We start from the raw sequence: 12,370 nt of genomic DNA, 5'->3' as shown, positions 1-12,370 counted from the left end.
GTGAAACGAAGTTAAGGTGAAAGAGCGCCTCCCCAACAGTCTTGTTTCAGGGGGTTATTTGACACTTGCCATGTAGGTCATGCTTGTGTTTTCAAACTATGTTAACGTTGTAAAACCAGATGCCAGGTGAAAGGTGTGTTTTCACAAAGGTGAGTATATGGTACTTTCCTCATAGGGCGGGCGTAGGTTTTCATACACGTCTCACCTAACGATGAGACTAGGTGAAAGATGAGACTAGCGATGAAAGAGGGTTTCCCCACAGTGTTGTTCCACTGATTTCAGTACATGGCACTCTCTGAACGCATATGACCCGCATAGCGTTGGCAAGATATCTCACTTAGTGAAACCAGAAGTTAGTTGAAAAATCCTTTCTCCACCATGTGGTTTCACAGAGTTGAGTACATGGCAGGCACTTCGCGCATAGGCCCCGCATAGGTTTTCAAAGAGTTCTCACTCAGTGAAACGAGATGCTACTTGAAACATTGTTTGTCTCACAGTGTATTCTCTCACGGTGTCGAGTAAATGTCCCTTTCCACATCGATCTCCAGAAAGGTTTTCAAACACTTCTACCTTAGTGATAAAAGATGTTCCTTGAAAGACGGTTTACGCCAAGTGCTATAGAAGGCATTTTCGGCATAGGTCCCGCAGACATTTTCAGACACTTCTGAGTGAACCGAGATGTTAGTTGAAAGACGTTTTCCCCAGAGTGTTGTTTCACAGAGTAGCGCATATGGCACTCTCCCTCTAGGCCCCTCATGTGTATTCCAACCCTTCTGACTCAGTGAAGGATTGTTTCTCCACAGTGTTGGTTCACAGAGTTAAGTATATGGCTCCTTCCATGTAAGCCATGCAAAGGGTTTGAAACCATGTTCATTTTGTGGTCAACTGAAAGATGTTGATCCCACAGTGCTCTTTCATAGAGTTGAGGACATGTGCTTTCTGCCTAAGCTGCACACAGGTTTTCAAGCACTTCTAAGAGTGAAACAAGATGTTAGTTGAAAAATGGCTTTTCCACAGTAATCTCTCACAGTGTCAATTATAATTCCCTTTCCTAATTGTTCTCCGCATAGATTTTCCAAATACTTCTAAATCAGTGACGCAAGATAGTAGTTGAAAGATGCTTTCCGCAAAGTGCAGTTTGACAGAGTTGAGTGTATTGCACTTTGGGCATAGGCCCTACATAGTTTTGAAAAACTTTTAATTTTAGGGAAAAGAGATGTTAGCTGAAAAGAGGGTTTCCCTCACAGTGTTGTTTGAAAGATGGTTTGCCCACAATATTCTCTCACGGAGTCGAGTATATGTCACTGTCGTGATCGTTCCCCACATAGATTTCTCAAACGTTTCCAATTTAGTGAACCGAGATGTTCGTGGAACGATGGTTTGGCGACAGGGTTGTTTCACAGAGTTGAGAATATGGCACTTGGCTTGTAGGCGCCGCACTTGTCTTCAAAATGTTCTCGCTTAGTGAAACCTGATGTTAGTGGAAAGTTTTTCACCACAGGGTTCCGCCACAAAGTTGACCGTAGGGCACTTTCGCCAAAAAGCCCCGCAAGTTTATCAAGGAGTTCCAACTAAGTGAAGTGAGATGTTAGCTGCAAGGTGGTGTCCCCACAGCGTTGCTTCACAGAGTTGAGTCAATGGCACTTACCGTGTAGTCTCCGCATACGCTTCCAAACAGTTCTTATTTAGTGAATTCAGACGTTAGTTGAAAGATTGTTCCACCACAGTGTAGATTGCCAGAGTGGGGTATAAGGCACTTGATGTCTCGGCCCCATAAGCGGTTTGAACCACATGTACCATAGTGAAACCTGAGGATATTTGAAAGATAGCTTCAGCACAGTGTTTTTTTTCCATTCAGAGTTGAGTATATGGCAAGATCGTGATTGACCTTGCATAGTTTTCCAAACGCTTCTAACTTCTGAAGCAAGATGTTCCTTGAAGGATCGTTTCCACACACAGTGTCTCTGCCAGAGTTGAGTAAAAGGCACTATCACTTAGGCCATCCATGTATGTTCCAACGAATCTGTGACTTAGTGAAACCAGATTTTGGGTGATGGCTTCCCTTCAATGTTGTTTCACAGAGTAGAGTTTACGGCGCTTACGTTGTAGGCCCCGCGTAGAATTTCAAGCAGTTCTCACTAAGGTCAAATCTGGAGTTATTTGAAAGAGTGTTTCACCACAGTGTTGTTTCACAGAGTGGAGCATATGGCACCATCCGCCTGGGTCCCGAATGTGTATTCAAGCGTTTCTAAGCTCGTGAAAGCAGATTCTAGGGGAAACATGCTTTCCCCACCGTGTTGTTTGTCCATGGCACTTTCCATAGTAGTTCGTGCATAAGTTTTCAAAGTCTTCTTGGTGAAACTAGATATTAGATGAAAGCTCTTTCTCCATGATGTCTTCTCGCAGAGTTGATTACCTGGCCCTTTCCACGTAGTCCCCGCCTAGGTTTTAATATGCTACTATCTAGCGAAACAAGATGCTCGTTGAAAGACGGTTTGCCCGCAGTATTCTCTCAGTGTCGAATGCATGCCACTTTCCACATCGTTCCCCGTATAGGTTTTCAAACACTTCGAACGTAGTGATACAAAATGTTGGTTGAACGACGGTTTCCGCAAAGTGTTCTTTGCCAGAGCCGAGTATATGGCAGTTCCGTCACAGGCCCCGCATAGTTTTTGAAACCCTTCTAACTTGGAGAAACTAGATGGCAGGTGAGAGATGGCTTCCCCACGGTGCTTTTTCACAAACTTGAGTATATGGCACTTACTGTGAAGGCCCCGCCTAGGTTTTTAAAGAAGTCTTTCTCACTCAGGGAAACCAGATGTTAGTTGAAAGATTGTTTCACCACAGTGTTCTTTCACAGAGTGAAGTATAGGTCACTTTTGGCATAGGCCCCGAAAGGGTTTTCAAAAAGTCTTCACTTAGTGAAATCAGATGAGAGTTGGAGGAGTGTTTCCAACCAGTGCTGTTTCACAGACTGGAGTATATCGCACTGTCTGCCTAGGTCCCGCACTGGTTGTCAAGCTTTTCTAGTTTAGTGAAATCAGATCTTAGATGACACGTGGTTACTACTCAGTGTTGTTTCGAGAGATGAGCATATGGCTCTTTCCTTGTAGGTGATCCATAGGTTGTCAAACTATTTTAACTTCAAGCCAGAAGTTAGGTGAAATATGCTTTGTTCACAGTGTTCACAGTGTCCATATATGGACCTTTGCGCATAGTTCCTGCATAGGTTTTCAAATCCTTCTTAGTGAAACAAGATGGTAGTTGAAAGGCGGTTTGTCCACAGTATTCTCTCACAGAGTCGTGTATATGTCACTTTCTGCAGCGTTCCCCGCGTATGTTTTCAGATACTTCTAACTTAGGGAAACAAGATTGTTAGTTGATAGATTGTTTTTTTGCAAAGTGCTGGTCGACGTGGTTGAGTATATGGCCCTTTTGGCCTAGGCCCCGAATAGGTTTTCAAACAGTTCTCACCTGGTGAAATCAGATGAGAGTTGAAAGAGAGTTTCAAGACACTAGTGCTTGCAAAGTGCTGGTTGACAGAGTTGAGGCTATGGCACGTCCGACATTGGCTTCTCACAGTTTCTGAAACAATTCTTAGTGAAACGAGATAGTGGAAAGAGGGTTTCCCCACAGTGTTGTTTCACAGAATTCAGTATATGACACTCTCTACTTAGTCCCCGCATTGCTCTTCAACAACTCTTAGTGAAAGGACATGTCAGTTGAAAGATGGTTTCCCTACAATGTTGTTTCACAGAGTTCAGTATATGACACTCTACCCAGGCCCCTTATATGGTTACTACCACGTCTAACTTTGTGACAAGAGATCTTCCTTGCAAGACGGGATCCCCACAGTGTTTCACAGAGTAGAAGATATGGCACTACCCGCATAGTCCCCGCCTGGGATTTCAAACACTTCTACCTTAGGGAAACGAGATGGTAGTTGAAAGATAATTTCCCCAAAGTGCTACTTGACAGAGTTGAGTACATGTAACTTTCCTCATAGGCTGTGCTAGGTTGTCCAACAACTTCCAAGGTAATGAAACAAGATAGTAGTTGAAGGATGGCTTCCCCACAGTGTTTTCGCACAGTTGAGTGGATGGCACTTTCCGCTTAGACTCCCGATAGGTTTCCAGCACTTTTCATTTAGTGAAACATGGTGTAAGTGGAAAGATGGTTCGGTAACACTGTTGGTTTATGGCACTGTCCTCCTACTTCCTTGCATGGGTTTTCAGACGCTTCTATCTTAATGAAACAAGAGGCTCGTTGAAAGACGGTTTGTCCACAGTATTGTCTCCCAGCCTAGGCTGTATGTCACTTTCCACATCGTTCCCTGCATAGGTTTTTAACAATTTTCATACAAGATGTTAGCTGAAAGATGGTTTCTGCAAAGTGCAGTTCGAGAGTTGAGTGTGCGGCACTCTGGGCATAGGCCGCGCTTACTTTCTCAAACACTTGCAACAGTGAAAGGAGATGTTAGTTGAAAGATGGTTTCCCCTCAGTGTTGTTCCTCCGCGTTGAGTGTACGGCACTTTTACCCTGTAGTCCACGCATAGGTTTCAAGCGGTACTCACCTAATTAGCGAAACCAGATGTTAGTCGAAAGACTGTTTCGCCGCGTTGTTTCCACGAGTGGTTTCAAAGAGCATGACACTTTCGGAATAGGCCCTGCATAGGCTTTCAAACACTTCTAACTTGGTGAAACGAGATGTTACCGGAAAGATGGTTTGTCCACAGGAGTCTCTCACAGTGTCGTGTATATGTCACTTTCCACATCGTTCCGTGCATGGATTGTCAAATATTTCTAACTCCGTGATGCAGCATTTGGTTGAAAGATGGTTTCCGCACAGTGCAGCGTGATAGAACTGAGTATATGGCACTTTCGGCATCGGCCCCGTCTAGTCTTTCAGACTCTTCTAACCTAGTGAAAACGAGAGGTTTAGTTGAAAGATGGTTCCCTCCCCATTGTTGCTTCTTAGAGTTGCGTACATGGCACTTGCCGTGTAGGCCCCCCGCATCGGTTTTCAAACAGTTCTCACTGAAATCAGATGTTAGTTGAAAGAATGTTTTACCACAGAGGGGAGTGTATGGCACTTTACGTGATGGCCCCGTCAGGGGTTTCAAACACACCGAGCCTAGAGAAACCAGATGTTTTTTTGGAACATTCTTTCACCCCAGTGTTGTGTCACAGAGTTGAGTCTATGGCACTGTCTGCCTAGGCCCCGCATGTGTAGTCAAACACTTTTCACTTAGGGAGACCAGATATTAGGTGAAAGATGTCTTCCCCCACAGTGTTGTTTCACAGAGTTGAGTATGTGGCCCTTTCCCTGTGAGTGATTCATAAGTTTTCAAACTATCTTAACTTTGTGAAACCAGATGTGAGTTGAAAGACACTGCGTCTCCACAGTGTTTTTTTTTTTTTTTCTTTCACAAAGTTTAGTATATGTCCCTTTCGGCATATGTCGTGCATAGGTTTTCCAACCCTTCTCCCTCCCGAGACAAGACGTTAGCTGAAAGACGGGTTACCCCACAGTGTAAATTCCCAGATTTCGGTATATGGCCTTTTCCACATAGGTTCCGCATAGGTTTCCAAACACTTCTACCCTAGTGAAACGACGTGTTAGTTGAAAGATGGTTTCCGCACGGTGTTGTTTCAAAGGGACCTTTACTCGACACTGTGAGAGAATACTGTGGACAAACGATCTTCCATCTAACATCTTGTTTCACTCAGTTTGGAAAAAAAGTGTTTGAAAACCCATGCGGGGGTCTATGCGTGAAGGGCCATACACTCAATTCCGTGAAACAAGACGGTCGAGAAAGAATTTTTCAACGAAGTTCTGGTTGCATTGAGAAAAACTTCCCAACCCTAGGAGGGTCCTATGCGTTCGGAAAGTGCCATGTAATGAAAACAGTGGAACAAGGACCTAGAGAGTCCTGGACTTTGCTTTTCTTCCTTTTCCCATCATTGAAAGGAGTGAGCAGTGACACTGCTGTGGTCGTCACGTGGCCCCCACTGTTGCCCCTGAGAGTGGAAAGGGGCATCGGGGCCTTCTTGCTGTAAAGGGCTCTTTCTGAGCTGACAAGCTTCTGGAGCCTCCTTGCTCTTGTGTGAACTTTGTGCTTTTCAGAAGGGAGGCCCCTCCATCAGGCAGAGCAATGAGGCAAGTTTGCTCCTTTCCCCACCTCTTGCTACAAACAGCCCATCACCAAGCTCAGGGATACGAGGACTATTCTCCTTTGGGGTAGATGATGCTCATGGCTGTCACTGAGCAGGCGACCAGGTGGGTAGCCGACGCCCACCCCTTGGTGCCTGCTGAGTGAGTGCCAGCTCCGTGGTTCATAAGGGTGAACAAAGAACCAGTCAGAAAGACATTAAAGGAAAGTGAATGGCTGCAGCCAGGACCAAAGTGTGCAACATTTCCAGAGAATGGGAATGTGATCAACGTCGACCGGACATGTTAAACTTCCTTCCCCCTAGGCCCAGCATGAAGGCCAGCGTGCGCCTAATACCTCTGGCCCATCCTCCACACAAACAGATCTCGGCTGGACCCCCTTACCTTGCCCTGACGCTCTGGATGTCCATGTAGTCCTGCAACAAATATGCCGGCCCCTTTTTACCTCACCCTCTAACATACGACACACGGGCTGGTCCACACTGGACTTTTGCAAGACCGATCGATTACTGTGCAAGACTGAAACGTATGGGGCCCAAGGCATACCTTGATATATAAACAACAATATCATGAGATTTGATAAGCCTAAGGCAAGAGTTCTGCATTAAGGATGGGAATGGGATAATGTTTAGAACAAACTGACTATCACAATGTATTAGCAAGCTGGCTTGCTCACAAATCAGATCTTTTGTGGGATTTGGCTACAGGTTTTGGGCAAAGGGAGCCACTCGGAGCCCTGTGAACAAGAGATCCACATTCTTCCCCAAGAAGTAGAGGGAAACTGTGGCTTTTTGTGTGCTTCTCTGCCCATCGTATCAGAAGATAGGGCCCCAGTGACACTGAGATAGGAAAAATGTGCTTCCGTGGGAGGATTGAGTGATGAGAACAAGGCCTGGTGCAGAAGACGTTCCAGAGACTTGGAGTTCTCTGCTCAAGTCATGCGGCAGGCCGCAGGCACATCCTGTGTCTTCCTCTGCCTGAGGGTATGTCCATCCATTAGGATCAGGGGTCCATGTGGCTACCCATTCCCGTGATACAGTAGCCTACTATGAACTGACGGCTCACGGACAGAATGTATAGGTCTCTTCAGCGATATCCGACTCTGAGAGCCCTGTCTAGACTCGGGAATGTTCTGGAACGTGCATCCTTGCAACTCACTTGTTTACACGGCCGCCCCATGGTCTTGGTGTGTGAAGTGAGGTCAAGAGAGAAAAGCAGAAATGAGATAAGAATGACTACCAGGGGATGTCAAAGTTCTGCATTCAAAAGGCCCCTGGTGAAATCGAGGAAGAGATATCCATCTTCCATCACCCTGTAAGCACACATGAGGCAGCATCTACCGCTACCTTCTGGCTGAGACTAACCACGAGCACAAGCATTCCGCCTGGGAACCTTCATACAGCCTAGGTTTGGAGATGGTCACATAATTCTGAAACCAAAACGAGAGGGGCCCATTGCAATACCTAGATCATAACCACAGGGACTACACTACACTGGACACCAAAGCTGAAAGAAGACGATATTATTCAAAGGCACTGGCTCTGATAAACACCATGCAGCACCACTTTTGAAGACAACGGTAAGTGGTGGAGCTTGAGACACAGACTGCCAAAGTGCTTCCTCACATATGGGATGTGGAGAATTTTGAGAATAAGTACCCAGAACAGTCTCCTACCAACCTGGTTGTAGCCAAAATAAGCAGTGCTTGTGGGGTAGGCAATGGGAGCCCTCTGAAGGAATACACCTGGGTGCCCTCTATTCTGATCGTAGGAGACAGAGATTTTTGGCTATGTCTGTCCCTCCCACACGTTCTATCAGTTGATCGAGACCCCAGTTCTGAGCTCTAAGTATTTAGTTCTGCTGGCTCTTACTCAAGAGTGTGAAACAAGGAAATCGTCCCCTGTTCCTGGAAAGGGTTTCCCCTGGGCTGACACTCGCCTTGTCCGGACTGTTCATGGGCAAACCGTCTGCTTCTCACAAGGAACACAACACAGTCATCCAGGATAGTGAAGCAAGCTGGCTCCCCTTCCCCCTCCATACCAGTCACCAATCTTCCAGGGAATAAAGACCATCTTTCCTTTGTTAGTTCAGAGCCTGAGGGCTCTCATTGAGCACAGGAGCAGAGTGGGAGTTTGATGCATACTCGGCTGAGCTACCTGAGCTTCTGATAGCTCCATAGCTCCTAAGGGAGAAAAAAAAGGTTGGAAATGCAGCAAGGTGAAGGCAATGGGCATAAGGGGGTCCAAAGTTTGGCATACACAGTAGGAGTTGGGAGCCACTTGGAAAGGAAGTGTCTCACTTCTTTGGCCCAGAAGAAAGCCAGCTCCATACCCAAATCTCTTGCCCAACCGACAGAAAAACACCCTCTGAGGGGACCCTTCCATTGGCCTGGGTCCCTGAGTGACCACATACTTCTGGAACCCATTGTATTGATGAGGAATGAACCCTGTGGCCAAAATCTTTCCCACAGTCTCCAGGACTGAATCAGACTCCCTTGTGAAAGGCAGAGGATATCACCGTGAGACAATGACTGAACGGATGATGGGAAGAATCTTGCTTCTACAAGAAAGCAAAGATGTGTAAAGGTGGAGAAAGAGGGTCAGAGCTCTTCAGAGTTTGAAAGGGAAATTATGTGGAGAAGGAAGGGTCCAGAAGCAGCTCCTGGCAACCTGGTTAAGGGAAGAAGAGGACACACCAGAAGCCTTAAGCAACAGTGTCTGTAGCATCCACAACTGGGAGCCGTGTCAGCAAAAGGGCTGCCTTCTTCCTTCAGAAGGGCCTAGAGAGCCCTGGGCGTTGCTTTCCTTCCTTTTCCCATCACTGAATGGAGTGAGCAGTGACAGTTGGTGTAGTCAGGTGCCCCCCAGGTCTTCCTCCGACGGTGTGGAAAGGGGCACTGGGGCCCTCTCCCTGTAAAGGGCTCTTTCTGTGCTGACCAGCCTCTGGAGCCTCCTGCTCCTGTGTGAACTGTCTGCTTTTCAGGCGGAAGGCCCCTCCATCAGGCAGAGCAATGAGGCAAGTTTGCTCACTTCCTCACCTCATGTTACAAACCGCCATTCACCAAGCTCAGCGATAGGAGCTCCTCCTTTGGGATAGCCGATGCTCATGGCTGTCACTGGGCTCGGGACTGAGTGGCAGCCCGAAGCCCACCCCTTGGTGCCCGCCGAGTGAGTGCCTACTCCGTGGCTCCTAAGGTTGGACGAAGACTCAGGCAGAAGGGCAGTAACGGAGAGAGAAAGGCTCTAACCTGGACCAATATGCATTCAACATTTCCATCCAATGAGAATGTGCTCGGTTTGGGTGGGACATGTTAAACTTCGTTTTCCCTGGGCATGGAGGCCATCTCCCCCCTATTGCCTCTGGCCGACCACCCATACACACTTCTCAGCTGGACCCCCTTCTAAAGGCCTAGGACCCCGGAGGCCCATGGAGTCCTGAAACCAAAATGCCAGGGCCCCTTTGGCTCAACCTATGCCACAAGTCACAAGTCGGTGCTGTGACTCTGAGTGACTGGATCTGGGGGGAATCACAAGAGGAACCGTGGTGAAGAATTAAAGCAATGTCATGAAACGTGATGCACCGAGGGCCAAAGTTCTTCCTTAAGGCTGAGATTTGGGTAATGCTTAGAATAATCTGCCCAGCACAAGATATTAGCACGCTGGCTTGCTCAGGCATCAGAAGAACCCTTTGTCAGCTTGGCTCAAGGAGTGCCTCAAAAGTTGCCCCTTGCAGCCCTGTGACCAAGAAGCCCACATTATCCCTTAAGAAATAGTGGGAAGCTTTGGCTTCTGTTGGCCTTCTTCGCATCGTGTCCGGAGATAGGGGCAGCAGTTATTCTGAGTCATGAGGACTATGGCTTCCCTGTGATGATCGGTAGGTTTGAACGAGGCTATGGTGCACCATGTATTCAAAAGGCTTTTTGTGTGCTGGTCAGTGCCTGAAGCAAGCTGCACATTCACAGTCTGCCTTTTCTTCCAAATGAGGGTATCTCAGTCAAGTAAGGTCACGGGTTCATGTGGCTACCCATTCCTATGATACTGAGGCCTGCTATGCACCGAGGGCTCAGGGACATGCGTGCTAGCTGTCCTGTCAGGTACCCCACTCTGAGAGCTCTGTATTGACTCAGGAAAGGCCTGGAAACTCAACTCCCATCCTTGGACGTTGTTTGGTAGGGAGAGCCCCTTGGTCTTGGTGTGTGATGTGAGAACAAGTTAGAAAAGCAGCAGTGGGATCAGAATCCCTATGAGGTCAATCATGGTCCTGCATTAACAAAGGGCCTTGGTGGAAATCTAGGAAATAGGTATCGGCCTTCTCTTTCTCTCATCTCACAAAGGAGGTGTGATCGGCCCCTAACTGGTGGATTAGCCTCCCCACAAGCATTGTCCCTGGGCACCTTCAAATACCCTAGGGTTTTGGTTGGCCACACATTTCTGATAGCACATTGAGAGGGGCCCAAGCAAATCCTACATCACCATAATGTGGACACTGGCAGACTCCATCTTGAAGGAGGACAGTATGTCTCTCAGACACTGGATGTAAATAGAACCTTATTTTCTTCTCAGAGAGCCAAGTTGTGTCCATGGAGACCCAGGGTGCCTCTGTTCTTCATCGGAGCTGACATTTGGAGAATGTTGAGACTGAAATGACTGACAGTCTCCCATCAACCTGGAACCTGGTTGTATCAGGAATAAGAGATGCCTCTCAGCTTAGGCAAAGGGAGCCCTCTGAAAGACCACACACAAGAACCTTGCCATCAAGACGCCTGTAGTCTTTCTTCAGGAGCTAGAGATTGCTAGCTTTGTCTGTCCCTTCCAGGATCTCTGTCATTCAGTTGTTGGAGGCAGCAGTGTTTGAGATGTGGCTATTGGGTGCTGCTGGCTCTTGCTCAGGTGTCCGGAACGAGGACTTTATTCCTTATTCTGGAAGGGGCTCTTATCCTGACCCACACGTGGTTCATACTGCCCATGTGTAAACTGGCTGCTGCTCAAAATGAAACCCACTCAATCAAGCCGGTGAGCGAAGCCAGACAGCTCCCCTTCACCTTGTCTACCAGAGCAGGCCAAGCACCATCCAGTCAGAGGCCGTTGTTCCTTTGGTATAGCAGAGTCAAAAAGCCCTCACTGGGCACAGGGCCAGAGTGGGAGTTTGTGGCTTACCCCAGGGTGCCAGCTGAGTGAAGGACAGTTCTGTGGCCCCTATATGTGAGCAAAAGTTTACTTCGAAGGACAACCATAGGAAGAAAATGACTAGGAGGTGGACCAAAGCTCGACATTCCAAATGGGAACTGGATTATTCTTGAAAGGAGACGCCTCGCTTCATTTCCTCTCAGCCCACAAAAGAGGCCAGCTCTCTCTTGCAACCTCTGGCTCAGGATTCATACCAACATTCGCCAATGGGCATCTTCAATGAGTCAGGCCTCTTGATGTCCATATACTTCTGAAGCCAGATGAACGGGGGGGGGGGGGGGTGTCCTCTTACAAAACCCATTGCACACTCCCAAGGACTTCACCACACTCCACTTGAAAGCAGAGGCTGTTCCTCTGAGAGACTCACTTGGAATGCAGCCCAGGGAGAAACTCATTTGGAAGTAGATCAAAGGGGTTCAAAATGATAGCTGGCGTGCTAGAGGTCTTCATCAGAGATGGGAATGAATGGGAGACTGTTGAGAGTGAAGTGACTGATACAATCTTTAAGCAAGTTGACTGTCTCAAGAGTTAGAAACAGCCATGGCCTTTGGTAAAGGGACCTCGGTCCAGGCCACACCCAAAGCACTGTCATCACGAGGCCTCTATTCTTCCCTCAAATAGAGAGGGAAAGCCCTGGCTTTTGATGTCTTTCCTGCCATCCCATTGGCAGGTAGGGGCAGAAGAAATGTAGCAGGCTATATGCGGAGCATTGAGGTGTTGTGTTTGCTACGTGTGTGGTGTATGGAAAGGGCGTGCGCATGTGGTTTATAAGCAGCATGTCTCTGGTGTATGTGTGGGGTGTGAATTTTTGTGCATGGTATAAGTGAAGTGTGTTTGTGGAATACGTGTGCCGCATAGGTAGTGTGATGTTTGTGAGGTATTTGGACTGTGTGATGGATATTCTGAACGTGTGTTGTAGTGGATTGGGTATGTTACATGGAAACTGTGTGTGTCGTTTACAAATGAAGTGTGTGTCCCGTCCGAGTTTTAAGCAGTATAAAAGTGTTGTACA

The sequence above is a fragment of the Panthera onca genome, chromosome D3, assembly GCF_046562875.1.
Source record: "Panthera onca isolate mPanOnc1 chromosome D3, mPanOnc1 haplotype 2, whole genome shotgun sequence".
Taxonomy (NCBI): Eukaryota; Metazoa; Chordata; class Mammalia; order Carnivora; family Felidae; genus Panthera; species Panthera onca.
The sequence above is the reverse complement of the archived record's forward strand: the minus strand, read 5'-3'. Positions refer to the sequence as shown.